This window comes from Octopus bimaculoides, chromosome 4 (genome assembly GCF_046866305.1).
Source record: "Octopus bimaculoides isolate indiv1 chromosome 4, ASM4686630v1, whole genome shotgun sequence".
NCBI lineage: Eukaryota > Metazoa > Mollusca > Cephalopoda > Octopoda > Octopodidae > Octopus > Octopus bimaculoides.
In genome coordinates this window covers 116,656,118-116,669,447 of record NC_142931.1, presented here as the reverse complement: position 1 = coordinate 116,669,447, position 13,330 = coordinate 116,656,118, and positions in this window count along the sequence as shown.

Genomic DNA, 13,330 nt, shown 5'->3' with positions numbered 1-13,330 from the left:
CGAGGGTTCCAGTTGATCCGATCAACTGAACAGCCTGCTCGTGAAATTAACGTGCAAGTGGCTGAGCACTCCACAGACACGTGTACCCTTAACGTAGTTCTCGGGGATATTCAGCGTGACACAGTGTGACAAGGCTGACCCTTTGAATTACAGGCACAACAGAAACAGGAAGTAAAAGTGAGAGAAAGTTGTGTTGAAAGAGTACAGCAGGGTTCGCCACCATCCCCTGCCGGAGCCTCGTGGAGCTTTTAGGTGTTTTCGCTCAATAAACACTCACAACGCCTGGTCTGGGAATCGAAACTGCGATACTATGACCGCGAGTCCGCTGCCCTAACCACTGGGCCATTGCGCCTCCACAACTGTTTTGGTAGGGAGCAGAGTTAGGAGTTGATGCCAACCTTGCATTGTAATTACACAATCCAGCTTGGGTTTTCTCTACCATTGTTATTGCTCTGATCTTCCTGGGGACTGAGGATATGAAGACTGGGTGGTTGATCATGGCTTCAACTCTAAAAATTCTGAGTTCAAATCTTGGTAGAAACAAGAAAATAAACACTAATAATATACTGTGGTTTATTCACTTAACTCTGCTCTTTCTCCACACAGAAATTAATCTTACAACCAAGAAACAGAGACTTCTACGCACTGACGTGCATAATCTGTGGGATTTTGCCAAGCTTACTAACAAAGATTAGAAATATTCTGTTAATATCTGTAATCTGGTAATACTTTGTCATGGGGGTCAAGATGTTTACTTAGCAATAATGTGGTTACAGGTTCAATTTCAATGAACAAGTGTCTTCCTAACATAACCTTGGGTTGACCAAAACCTTCAATTAGAATTTAGTAGATGAAAAGTGTGTGGAAGCCTGTTGGATAGCATGCGTGTCTGTGTGTGTATACATATGGGGGTAAAACAAAAATATGCTATTTGGATTATGTCCCTTTACACCTAATCAACTTTTGGTTTCTTGAATTTCTCCAAGGTCAGTAAAATATCTAAAGAATTTTGAAGTTTCTACCTGAAGCATGGCCACAGTCCAAAGAATGAAACTAGTTAAAGAATCATCATAGTTGTTCGATTATTAAATGTTTATTCTTTATATTTTTATGATTCAAATTCAGTAACATACATTCATTAACTATGTAGAATATGAATGAGCACAAGGATATGTATATAATATATATATTTTTTGTAGAATTTTGAGTTGATTCCAATAATTTTTATTTATTCTTTCTGTTTGCTTTAACTCTTCTTGTTACCATATTTCTTTTAATTAATTTTGTTAATGATGAATTTAGTAAAATAGCTTTGTCATTTATTAAGCTGGTATTTGGAACATAAATTTTGATGGAAGGTTTTAATTTAGATCTCTTTGAACACAAAGTTTGTGTCTCAGGTGAGTTGGTATCAAAAGGCTTAACACATTTTTCTTTGTTTTTCTCTCCCTAAAATCAATTGAAAAATATTTAAAGTAGCAAAAAAACAAGACCCCCATCATACATACACATACACAGATATTGACAAAAATCAAACAAAACTTGTAAAAAAAAGAGAAAAATAGAACAAAGAAAATATAAATCCTGATTTTTGTCTCAGTAAATTTTAGATACTTCTCTCTCTCTTCGTCTCTCTCTGCTCCCCACCCTCTTCCCTCCTGTTCTAATACCATCATTTGCCCAAAATATGTGGCCTGCAGTATGGAACAATGTTCTATCTTGTGCAGTACACTAAGATTTATTATTATTATTGTTGTTTTTTTCTTTCATTGAAAAACTTGAAAAAAAAAAGGATGAAATGAAATGAAATTCCTGTTCACATATGGCAACTACATATTAACATTATATTTTTTATTGGACAACTCAGTTATTCACTTACATTATACAAGCATAAGTAGCTCTGTATGTGTGAGTGTGTATGCAAATATATATGATCTCATTGTAAAGTAAACATTGACTTAACCATATCTTGTCTTTGTTGTTATTATTATTACCTCCACCTTAGTGTGAAGGCGGAGGTATTGTTTTCAGTCATATTTGTTTGTTTGTTTCTTTGTGTGTCCGTGGACAAGATGTCTCAAGAACTGCTGGATGGATTTGGATGAAACTTTCAGGGATGCTTGGCCTTGTGACTGGCACGAACTGATTAGCTTTGGAGATCAATCCGGTACCAGAGAAGGCTTCTGGATTATTTTTCCTGTTTTTTTTTCTACTTAATTTTTGAGAGCAGTCAGGTTCATTTTTAGTATCCTTGTTTGTGAGAGCAGTTGAGTTTATTTCAGATATTCTCATTTTAAAAATCATCTCTGGCTAATTGTTGAGAGGATGTTGGTATTGCCTTGGCAGATGTTTGTGCTCTTATTATTATTATTATTATTATTATTATTATTATTAAGGCGGTGAGCTGGCAGAATCATTAGCACACTGGACGAAATGCTTAGCAGTATTTCACCCATTGCTACATTCTGAGTTCAAATTCTGCCATGGTCGACTTTACCTTTCTTCCTTGTGGGGTGGATGAATTAAGTACCAGTGAAACACTGGGGTTGATGTAATCGACTCCCCCCGCCACACCCAAATTTCAGGCCTTGTGCCTATAGTATTATTAAGGCAGCAAGCTGGTAGAATTGTGCTCTGGATGAAATGTGTAGTGGTATTCGGTCTGTCACCACATTCTGAGTTCAAATTTCACTGAGATTTGACTTTGCCTTTCATCCTCTCGGAGTCAATAAAATAAGTACCAGTTGAGCACTAGGGTTGATATGATCGACTATCCACCTCCCCAAATTTCAGCCCTTGTACCTATAGTAGAAAGGATTATTATAAAGGCGACGAGCTGGCAGAATTGTTGGCATGTCAGATAAAATGTTTTGCAGCACATTTCACTATGTTCTGAGTTTAAATTCCACTGAGGTTTATTTTACTATTCATTCTTTTTTGCAGTTGATGAAATAAACACCAGACAGCACTTCAGGTCACTGTACTGGACTAGCCCCTTCTCCTAAAAAAAAATTTCAGGCCTTGTACTTGCAGTAGAAGGGATTATTATTATAGTTTGGCAGAATTGTTAGTGTTGGATAAAATGTTTTGCAGTATTTGTTTCAGCTCTTTATATTCTGAGTTTAAATTCCACTATGTTGAACTTCATTTTCTTAACTTCTAGAATTTGTAAAATGAACTACCAAGATTGATTTGATTGTTAGATTGCTGACCTAGTGCCAATCTAAAACATTATTATTATTATTATCATTCTAGATGGTAGCGTTTTAGCATGGCCACATCTTTTGTTCTGGAACACATAGGAACTATGGATTAATAGAAATTAGAGATTGAAAACAAGGAAAAGGCATTCTCTCTGATGAGTCTGCCACTCCACTACACTTCATAATTTTTTACATTGACACAAAGTCAGAAATGTAGAGGAAGGGACTTTCAATTAAAACAACCTCAATACTTGACTGGTACTTTATTTTATCGACCCTGAATGGATGAAAGGCGGGGTAATTTGAACTCAGAACGTAAAAGTGGATGATATGCCACTAAGCATGTTACCCAGCGTGCTAACGACTCTGCCATCTCGTCGCCTTAAAAATTATTATTAATTGTATATTTGATATGGTCATTAGCACAAAACGCTTTGTGGCATTTCCTCTAAGTCTTGATGTTCTTATATGAAATTCTGCTGCGGTCAGCCACTCATCAAGTACTAGGGTCGATTGTCTCAAGTAATCCCCTCCTGCTAAAAATTATTGGCCATGTGCCAAAAATTAGAAATAATCGTGTTATTGTTAAGGCAGTGAGTTGGCAGATCGATAGCACATTTGACAAAATGCTTAACAGTATTTCTCTTGGCTGTTTACGTTCTGAGTTCAAATTCCATCGTGGCTGACTTTGCTTTCGCAATTTCATATAAAATATCTACCAGTTAAGCGCTAGGGTTGATCTCATGAACTAAATCCCTGCCCCTAAAATTGCTGGCTTTGTGTCACATTTTAAAATAATTATTATAATAATTAAAAAAAAAAAAGATAGATTAGTGGAATTGGTGATTGCTGATTTTTTAAATACAAGAAATGAAATATTTTCAAAATGCCTGCACTTTGATAAGCTTTTACTGACACATTGGAATTCATTCTGACCATCATACTAAAATCACCTTCCTTTCCCTTGTAGTTGAGCTTATTGTCCTCTTTCTACCTATATACCCTTGAGCCCTCTATAAATTCAGGTATGTATTTACATGCGTATGTATACATTTTATTTACAGCGAGCTGCTGAAATTTGGAATCAGTCATTGCAGAATGACAGGTTATAATATCATAAGAGGAACCTGTCTCCCGTGTTAATTCGCAGCGTCTGCCTTTCCAGTCTCTGTTGATGAAGAAGAGATAACCACTCCAAAATGCATCAGTTTGGTTAGGGGGCGCTGTGAGCTGACTGTGTATTTACACCCATTTGTCTAGAACGAGAAATAACTTTCTTACGGGTTTGAATATACCTCAAGTATATTTGAATGATAAGTTTGTAGTTATATTTATTGGGTTGGCAAGAAAGTAATTTCGTTTTTCGCAAATGGATAGAGTTGCGATCTTTTTGTAATAACTTTTGTCAAGGTTATGTTTTTTTCCTTGTGACATTTGATAGCCGTTACTTTTAGCTTACTTTAGAAGCAAATTGTACGTAATTTTGTTTACAGCTATTCAGTGTCAATTTTAACATGAAGTGCAAAAGGAACATTTTCGCCATATTTTGCTTTTTTTTATTTCCGTAAAGGCAAGAAAGCTACTGAAGCTCACAAAGCGATATGTGAAGTTTATGGTGTTGATTGCTTAACAGAACGCACATATCAGAAATGGTTTAAATAATTCCGTTCCGGAGATTTTTCTCTCAAAGATAACTAACGTTCTGGTCGACCTACTGAAGTTGATGATGACCGAATCGAAGCCATAATTGAATCTGATTGTCATATAACTATGCGAGAGATTGCAGAGAGGTTAAATGTATCACACACAACAACTGAAAAACCACTTAAAATATCTTGGACTCGTTAAGAAGCTCGATATTTGAGTTCCTCATAAATTGAAAGAGATTCACTTAGTACAACGAATCAATATTTGCGATATGCATCTCAAACACAATGAAATCGACCTTTTTTCTAAAAATCAGCTTTCACTGGTGATGAAAAATGGATTGTCTACAATAACATCAATCGAAAACGATCATGGCCCGAGCGTAATGAACCAGCACAAACCACATCGAAAGTTGAATTGCATCAAAAAGGGTCATGCTGTCAATTTGGTGGGATTGCATAGGTGTTGTGTATTTTGAGCTGCTTCCAAGGAACCAAACGATCAATTCAGATGTTTACTGTCAACAACTAATGAAACTGGAGGGAGCAATCAAAGAAAAACGACCAGAATTGGCAAATCGTAAAGGAATCGTGTTCCACCACGACAACATTAGACCACACACGTCTTTGCTAACTCGCGAAATATTATTAGAGCTTGGTTGGGAAGTGATGGGTCATTCACCATATAGCCCTGACCTTGCACCATCAGATTACCATTTATTTCAAAGTTTACAAAATGTTTTGAAGAGTAAAACTTTCAATAATGATGATGACCTGAAATCGTATTCACTTCAGTTTTTAGCTGATAAGGACCAGAAGTCCTATAAGCGCGGAATCATGAAGTTGCCAGAAAGATGGCAAAAGGTCATCGAACAAAATGGAAAATATATAGTTGATTAAAGTTCATTCTTTGTACGAAAAAAAAAAACAGACTTTTATTTCCCAATAAGAAAACGAAATTACTTTCTTGCCAACCAATATATATATATGTGTATTCTTTATGCACGAAGAACTATTAACAGATAGCCATAAACTGGTTTCAACTCTACAGGTACCCAGTAAGTTTCTTTATTTACTTTCACGTAATGCCTTCCTCAACATAAGATCGAAACAGTAGTTTTTGAACTACACCTTTGTACAATTTAAACCTTAATGTAGATACTGTGGCTTGCAATGTGGAAACACGTTTATAAAATGAATCAGTTTAAGGGTAACATCTATCTTTCAATCTTTGTATATTCCAAAACAAACTTATGGATTCTTGAATATTTTGCAGAGACCTGTCTAAGCTGTCACTCATCACTTTGCTTAAACAGGATGAAGCTTATCAATTCTCTCCTCCTCCCGTATCCGCCATTCTATAACACTTACACTATTTTCACTTATTTTGGTTTCTCTGAATTTTTACGGCTAGTTCAGATTAAATGGCCATATCTTTATCTTGTGCCAACAAAAAGAAACCGAATATTCTTTATAAATATTGGGGATATTGTTCATCTTATAATCCAAGAGGTAATGTGTTATTGCCAAGAGTTTGAATGTCATCTAGTAATCGAAAGAGACTTTGTTTCAGTTTAAGTTGAAGAAGAACTTCCTCCAATCTGAATCTTCTAAAATCTACCAGAAGTGAACTCGTCTCGATCGAAGTGCTGGAAAAGTTCTGACTCAGCAGCATTGTAATTTTCTCTTTGATTCATGCAAGCAAAAAGGTTGTGAGTTCACTGTCCTAACGATTCAACCAGCTCGCCGCTTTAACAACAACAACAACAACAATAATAATCCTTTCTACTGAAGGCACAAGGCCTTGAAATTTTGGGGAAGGGGACTAGTCGATTAAATCGACCCCAGTGTTTCACTGGTACTTAATTTATCGACCCCGAAGGGATGAAAGGCTAAGTCGACCTCGGCAAAATTTGAACTCAGAACGTAAAGACGGACTAAATGACGCTAAGCATCTCGCTCGACGTGTTAACGTTTCTGCCAGCTTGCCACCGTAGTAGTAGTAGTAGTAGTAGTAGTAGTAGTAGTAGTAGTAGTAGTAGTAGTAGTAATAACAACAACAACATGTTTCTTTATTGCCCACAGGGAGCTAAACACAGAGGGGACAGACAAAGGGATTAAGTCGATTACATCGACCCCAGAGCGTAACTGGTACTTATTTAATCACCCGGGGTGCTAACGATTCTGCCAGCTCGCCGCCATAAATGATAATAATAATAATAATAATAATAATAATAATATGCTACCATGAAGAGAGAAATAAGAAAGGAATATTACAGGAGAATAAGACTCATACTAAAAACTGAACTCAACTCTAAAAATTGCATCGAAGCTATTAACACCTTGGCACTTCCAGTAGTCCAATATAGTTTTAACATCATTAACTGGAATCTTACAGAGCTCCAACATCTGGACAGGAAGACAAGAAAACTACTAACTTATAAGAACATGCACCACCCAAAAGCAGATGTCGATCGTCTGTACCTACCTAGAAATAATGGGGGGAAGAGGAATGATGCAGGTAGAACTGTGTTATAAGACCTCCACTATAGCAATGAACAGTTACTTATCTAGTATAGAGAATTTGATGCTGCGACTTTGTGCTAACACGAAAGCAGTAAAAAAAAATCACATTCTCTTGTCAAGGAAGCTTGCAAATTCGCAAGAGAACTTGGCATTAATCCTGAAATATTTGAAGAACCTGAAACCACTGCCACAAAACAAGCAAAGCGGGCGGAAACAAACTGAGGAGCGGTGGAGCCAGAAGCCTCTACATGGACAGTATATACTTCGAAATCGATACGCTGATGCAGATCAAGCAACAACGCATCAGTGGCTGAGAAGTTCAGGACTGAAAGCAGAGACTGAAGGTTTCATATTGGCGGCTAACGTTCTTCAAAACGGTTCTGACCCTAAATGCAGATTCTGCGACACATTTGACGAAATAGTAGACCATCTCGTCAAAGCGATGCGCTGGCAGAAACGTTAGCACACCGGGCGAAATGCTTAGCGGTATTTCATCTGTCTTTATGCTCTGAGTTCAAATTCCGCCGAGGTCGACTTTGCCTTTCATCCTTTTGGGGTCGATAAATTAAGTACCAGTTGCGTACTGGGTCGATGTAATCGACTGGCCCCCTCCCCAAAATATTTCGGGCCTTGTGCCTAGAGTAGAAAAAAAATAGACCATCTCGTCTCAGGATGTCCTGTGCTGACACAAAGGTAAAAAAAAAAGAGGTGAGGATGATAGAGATGTGGCCCTCCTGATACAAGAACGTCTGTAGGGATAATCGAGGAACCACACTGCCCGAGATTTCCCTGAAAGTGCCCCTCTCCAATTCCTTTTCTCCGACTCACAAATCTACACTTAGAGAAGTACCACCCACTCTTGCCATTTTCGCAACTTTCACCCACCTTTCAATAAACTCACTCGAGGACAGCACTTCCCTCTCCACTCTCAATTTCCTTTTCAAGTGAAACTTGAAAAAGTCGATGAGAGTTCTATCAAAGAGGAATGTATCTATCCTCATGCTTTTCAGCCTTGTCCTGATAATAATTATGATTTCAAGTTTTGGCACAAGGCCAGCAATCTCAGGGGAGTGGTAAGTCAGTTACATCAACCCTAGTATTTAACTGGTACTTATTTTATCGACCTCGAAAGGATGAAAGGCAAAGTCGACTTCGGCGGAATTTGAACTCAGAACGTAAAGACGGACGAAATGCCGCTAAGTATTTCGCCCAGCGAGCTAACGATTCTGCCAACTCGCTACCTTAATAATAATGATAATAATGGCTTCAAATTTTGCCACAAGGGCAGCAATTTTGGGGGGAGGGGATGAGTCAATTACATCGATCTCAGTGTTTCACTGGTACTTAATTTATCGGCTTCAAAAAATGAAAGGCAAAGTCGACCCCGGCGGAATTTTAACTTAGATTGTAAAGACGGACTAAATGCCGCTAAGCATTTTCCTCGGCGTGCTAACGATTCTGCCAGCTCGCTGCAATAATAATAATAATAATAAGAAGAAGAAGAAGAAGAAGAAGCAAGAAAGCATCTTACTCAGTAACAAAACAGGCAAAGGAATATCTAAGTGCATTCCAATTGCAACAAATTCAAGAATTAGATGAACTAGAAACACCTGCAGAAAAAGCTAAGCGCTTGAAAACCCGTACTAAAATTGCTGCTTTAGATATTATGACTGAAAAATGGCATGGAAAACCTCTCAATGGCAAATACCCAAAGAGAGCCATGTTGTCTCCATGTGCAGTCTGCTTGCGCCTACAGAGTATCTCAACAGGCATGATAGAGCTGCACAATATATTCACTGGGTAATATGCAAAAACCTGGACTTGCCCCATGATAAAAACTGGTGGGAACACAAACCACCCCCAGTACTTGAAAATGATCACATCGCACTCCTCTGGAACTTCACCATTCAAACTGACAGAAAGATAGACGCAAATAGGCCAGACATCATACTGAAAGACTTCAGACAAAAATCATGCCTCCTCATTGATATGACTGTCCCAATCGATATAAACGTATCTGTCAAGACCTACCAAAAACTGAGCAAATATAAAGATCTTGAAATAGAAATTAGCAAAATGTGGAATCTGAAGACGAAAACAATACCTATTGTCATAGGTGCCCTGGGAATGACAGCGAAACGGGCTGATTACTATCTAGCTCAGATACCAGGAAACCCCAAAATGGCTGAAGTTCAAAAGATAGTGCTCACGGGAACTGCCCATATCCTACGTAAAATACTGTCTATGTGATCTCAAATTTTAAAACAAACACATAATTTTCTTATGGTTTCTTAAACATTCACTAGAACAACACTGTACAAATCCAAATATATGGTACCCTAGGCATAACACCTACATATACTTCTAACTTGTTGTCTCTTGAGGTCTCTGGGTGAGACTTGGATCCAACTTGTACAAATGCAAAACAAAAGTCAAACATAAAATAATAATAATAATAATAATCCTTGATCGGCCCGATGCTGTAGTAGAAGACAGCTACTAAAGGTGCCAGTTAGTAGTACTGAACCCGGAACCATGTGGTTGTAAAGCAAACTTCCTAACACAAAGACACGCCTTTCAATGTAAATTGAAGTGACAACATGAAAATCTAAAATAATGAATGTATAATTCAAGTTTTAAATAAGTTCGTGTTGAGTTGACATTCATCCAGTTCATAAATCGTTACAACTTAACCTAATTTAAGAGTAAAACTTTGGCATACTATGTAGAAAGACTTTTGAGCGATACGTTTAATTTAGTAACATGATCATGGTAACTACCAAGACAAAAAATTGGGGCGATTTATTTGCTTCATTAATCTCACTTTTGTCTGGTATTAGTCTGGGCATTCAACATCAATCATGTGAAGATAGCTAAATTGCAGCATATCGTGCTTCGGAATGAAATTTAAGCTTTTCATCAACAGTTCCTTCTCCATTTTGGAATGGCATGTTGCTACATAATGGCGTGACAGTATCATCGATAGCTATCGTTGTTCAAACAATCCGATGTCTTTACTGTGTGAAACAGCACTCCGAATTTGCTCGAATTTCTTCCATCTATCTTGTAGAAACATGTCGTATGCAGATTCGTTAATTCCAAATAATTTCTATTCCTCTATTATCATTGTTGATAAGAAGCTGAAGTTTTCACTATCCACAATGCTCATACTCAACTTGTCAAGATAATCACAATACTATCTGACGTAGAATTAATTGCATTCTTTTATTCGTTTATTTACTTCAGTCATTTGACTGCAGCCATGCTGGAGCACCGCCTTGAAGGATTTTAGTCGAACAAATCGATCCCAGAACTTATTTCTCAAGCCTAGTACTTATTCTATCGAGTATGTTTTGCCGAACCGCTAAGTTACTGGAACGTAAACACATCGACACCGGTTGTCAAACGATGGTGGTGGTAGTGTGTGGGGGGGCACAAAGGACACACACACACACATGCGATGGGCTTCTTTCAGTTTCAGTGGAACTGAAGTATATGTTTGGGAAGCAAGCTTCTTACCACACAGCCACATCTGTGCTTCTCTCTCTCTCTCTCTCTCTCTCTATCTATCTACACACACGCACACACACACGCACACACACACGCACACACACACACGCATACACACACACACACACACACACACAGAGTAAATAAGACCATAAGGTATCTCAATTCTCTTGCCAAATATTTCTCGGATAGGCCTTAGCGGCCAATTTTCACTTTAGTGTCTCATACCCGAATGGCATCTCGCGGCACTCTCATTCGAAGAAGGGGTTTTAATTTACGATTCCCATATTAACAAGTTCATGTTCTATTCCTTGATCATGACTGTTTTTAACTAATTAAATATTAACACTGTTGATTAAAATTCCGTATTTTTCACATTGTCTACAATGTTACATTTACACTAATTAACCGTCCACAGTTTCCTGTTGTAATTAAAGTAGAAAGTAGAATTGCAGATAATTTAAATTGTTGATATCAATAATACTTTCTGAAATGTTGAAATGATACTTAATTTTTTTTTACTAACTTTTAGAACATTAAGGGAAAACAGAACAGAACGAAATAGAACTAACTTTCCTTATTAATTACAATTATCAATTTTTAAAAACTTAGTGTTAATTAATATTTTATGGTTTGTTAGGAGCTCAATTGCAGTATTTAGCTGCGAACATTTGGACTTAGAGCTCAAATGCCACTGAGGTTAATCGGAACTTTGTTGATGATTAATACTGAAGTGTTGCGTCTCTACTAACTCATGCAACTTTTAGTATCTTTCATCTTCTACTTATTTCAGTCATTAGACTGCGGCTATGCTGAGGCTCCAGGAGGCGCAATGGCCCAGTGGTTAGGGCAGCGGACTCGCGGTCATAGGATCGCGGTTTCGATTCCCAGACCGGGCGTTGTGAGTGTTTATGGAGCGAAAACACCTAAAGCTCCACAAGGCTCCGGCAGGGGATGGTGGCGAACCTTGCTGTATTCTTTCACCACAACTTTCTCCCACTCTTACTTCCTGTTTCTGTTGTGCCTGTAATTCAAAGGGTCAGCCTTGTCACACTGTGTCACGCTGAATATCCCCGAGAACTACGTTAAGGGTACACGTGTCCGTGGAGTGCTCAGCCACTTGCACGTTAATTTCACGAGCAGGCTGTTCCGTTGATCGGATCAACTGGAACCCTCGACGTCGTAAGCGACGGAGTGCCAACAACATGCTGAGGCACCGCCTTAAAGGGTTTTGTTAAACAAAGCTTCACCAGTAATTAGTTTTTTTCTAGGCTTATTCTATCAGTCTCTTATAGAAGAATCACTATAGGGATGTAAACAAACCAACATCGGTTGTCAAGAGGTGGTTGTCACACACACACACACACACACACACACACACACACACACACACACACACACACACACACACGGTGGGCTTCTTCCAGTTTCTGTCTGTCAAATTCACTTGCAAAGCTTTGGTCAGCGCGGGGCCATAGTGGAAGACATTCGCCTAAGTTGCCACGCAGTGGGACTGGATCCGAGACCATGTAGTTGTGAAGCAAACTTCTTACCATGCAACCGTGCCTGCGCCTGTATATTAAAGGAAAAACGAAATATAATAAACTTACATTATTAATTACAATTATTAATTAAAAAATCTCAGCGTTAATTAATATTTTATGGTCTGCAAGGTGATCGGTTAAGGCGGCAATCTGACTTTAAAAAACCCTGGACATAGTGGAAATAGACAAAGAAAAACACTCAATTGGCTTAGGACTCAAAGATAAGATTGAAGGAGTTTTTATTGCGGCAGCATCAAAGCCGCCTCGTTAAAACTGTTAACATTAACTAATGAAAAAGAATAAATGGAGTTAACTTCAAAATATGTGCAGACTGGGAAGAAACAATGAACTACACTGTCTCATGCATCTCAGTTTTAGACAAGGCAAAGTACAAGGCAATAGATAGTGTTGTGGTGTTCATACTCTAGAAGTTACAAGATCATTGAAGAATGCAAACAGAAAATAGTGGTATAAACGGACATCGGAATAGGTATCAGAGGATGACAAAACAACTATATTCTGTGATACGTCAGCTCACACACACACACACACACACACACACACACACACACACACACACACACACACTGAAGGCTTATATGTCATATTGTTGTCAAAAAACGCAAGAAATGAAATGATTCGTAATCGAATTATCAGTTTCAACATAGGATAGAAATGAAAATTTTAATTTAAATATCTGGAAATAGAGATAACCAGATTATGAGGACTGAAATCAGAAACAGTTTCCATAAAAAAAAAAAAAAATAGAAATTTGAGAATGATTTAAAAAACAAGCAGTTTATTACATAGAATGATATCACTACGGAAGAAAATTAAAGACATAATCTATTATACACATAACATTTACATAATTCGCAAGACAACAGACTGATAAACTATG